General features: G+C 38.6%; 1 non-coding gene across 1 annotated transcript; it reads left to right on the forward strand.

Annotated features, from left to right (window-relative positions):
- The first annotated feature begins 360 nt into the window (after positions 1-360).
- Positions 361-467, forward strand: LOC149769070 (U6 spliceosomal RNA). The gene has a single exon (XR_016419469.1). It is a non-coding gene; the product is annotated as a U6 spliceosomal RNA (small nuclear RNA).
- Positions 468-2302: the final 1835 nt, after the last annotated feature.

A 2302-nucleotide genomic window follows, 5' to 3' on the forward strand; every position in this document is an offset into this window, starting at 1 on the left:
CTAGACGAAGAACCATTAATGTAAGTGGAGAATAAAGAGATCTACGTTTTGGTCAACTTAACGACCGTGTTTGAATGTTTAAAATATTGTAAATGATTCTTTTGTTCGTGTGGTTTCAAATTAGGCTATATGGCAAATGAAACTCATGCTAGCAACGTAATTTTAATAAGGTTTTTATGTGTATGTTTATTTTATTTTGACATCCTGGAATATTTCCCCACCGGCAATAAAGGAAGTTAACTGCTCCAACGTTTTGCAACGTTTTCCCGCTGTGCACGGTTATGCAAATGTACATGTACCTCTCCTTTAAATGTTACGTGAAAATGCATTTAATAAGGAAATTAACAGGTATGGTATATCGTACTTGCTTCGGCAGTACATATACTAAAATTGGAACGATACAGAGAAGATTAGCATGGCCCCTGCGCAAGGATGACACGCAAATTCGTGAAGCGTTCCATATTTTAATTTCATTATCAAAATTCACGAAACAGTATGGAACGTGTAAGTTTCATATTAATTTCGACTTGATCATATTGTAATAAATTTGGAGTATGCGCTTTGGTTATAGCGCCCCGTTTTAAGGAATTCTTAGATTTGTGTGATTACTTGTCTGATAATTGGAATTCGGTGCAATATAAATATTCCTTTGCCCGAAATAATTGGCCAATCACTAGGAGCAAACTTCGCGGAGTAAAGTGTTAGTGAGTCTCCATAATGCCATGGTTCATAGTAGTGAATTGCGACCAAAACCGAATGAATGTCCCTGGAGTAAAATAGTACATATTGAAATCTAGTGGTATACATTGGTAGCGTGACTGCAAGGACAGCACTTACGGTATTAAACCGGTAAATTACACAAGGGCATAAATAAAAAGGGACTTGGCAGAGACCGTTTATGTCGCCATGCGGGCGAATATGGTGCAGTTATATCGGCGAAATGTGCCTGGAAAGCATACATTGACTGGCCTAAGGTGGCGGAGTTAAAATAGTTCCCATTGTTAGGGAGTACTCATATATGTTCTAAGGCGTGAACGGTTGGTGGTGCGGAAACATAATGAAGCCAAAACACGCAGATGTACGGTTGATAGATAGTTGACAGTTTGGTTTATCCGTGGTCTTGCATTAATTAGAGGAAAATTTAGGTATAGAATGGACACGTCGGGCTTTCTGATTTACAACTGAGGTTGTATGGAAGTCTTTGGAAAGTCGGGGAAACTTATGACTTCTAGCGAGAATCGCGCCAGGGTTTGACAACCCGCTCGGTCAAGTAAATACCCGTGTGCGTGTAACAGTATATATTTGGCAGGTTGTGAGCTCTGTGGTCTTGCATTGATTAAAGTAAAATGTATGCATATAATGGACACGTTGGGCTTTATAATTTACAACTGAAGTTGTATGGAAGTCTTTGTAAATTTGGGGTAAACTTATGACTTCTATCGGGTATCACGCTAGTGTCTGACACCGCTCGGTCAAGTAATGACCCCTGGCTTGTAATATATTCTGCATTTCAATTTAGCGTAAATGTGTTCTTGATTATGTTACTTTGCGTATAGAACAATTAAAAAAATTTAAATCCAGCGATGTTCGGGAGAAGAGAAATATCCCCAACTCACAACGCATACGGTTGAAATGTATTTCAAAGAAAATAAGTACCAGTAAGGTTTTGTTTTTTTTTTTTTTTTTGTCTTTTTTTTTTTTTTTTTTTTTTTGTTGCTGTTGTTGTGAGGGAGGGGTATTTTGAGACAATATACAAAGAAATTTCAGTCACAGCACATTAACGTAACACAGAAATATGCCAATATTCTCTCACTGAGCATGTTGCCTATGTAAGCAACTACACCATACACCAATCGTTTTCTTATAAGTTCATAATATCTGTAGAGCGCCCCCTAAATAGAAGTGACGTGTTTTCAAAAACACCGAAACTTACAACGTTTAGCTGCCACTCGACTTTTTCCAACATGAACTGGTCCCCATCTTCGCTAGCCAAGGTTCCGATATGTTAACCCAATTTACACCTTGGCGGATCGAGCAGATATATTAGTGCTTTGTCCTAGGGACATTTACTGGATTTCGTGAGTTGCCTCCCTTGGGATGTAATGCCAACTAATCAATAGCGTGTAACCGTGGTACATTGTAGATGGCCGAAAAGGGTGGAGGCAATTTACTTCAAAAGGATTCTTTGGAAGTTTAACATCGAAGGTATGACAACGTACCAAAGAAAAGCCATTACAGGTGTATTTGAGTGATGTGTATTTGTACAAGCACAGACCGACAGTGTTCAACTGCGTATGTATGG

The sequence above is a fragment of the Sinohyriopsis cumingii genome, unplaced genomic scaffold (assembly GCF_028554795.1).
Source record: "Sinohyriopsis cumingii isolate HCF-2022 unplaced genomic scaffold, ASM2855479v2 utg004884l, whole genome shotgun sequence".
Classification (NCBI taxonomy): Eukaryota; Metazoa; Mollusca; class Bivalvia; order Unionida; family Unionidae; genus Sinohyriopsis; species Sinohyriopsis cumingii.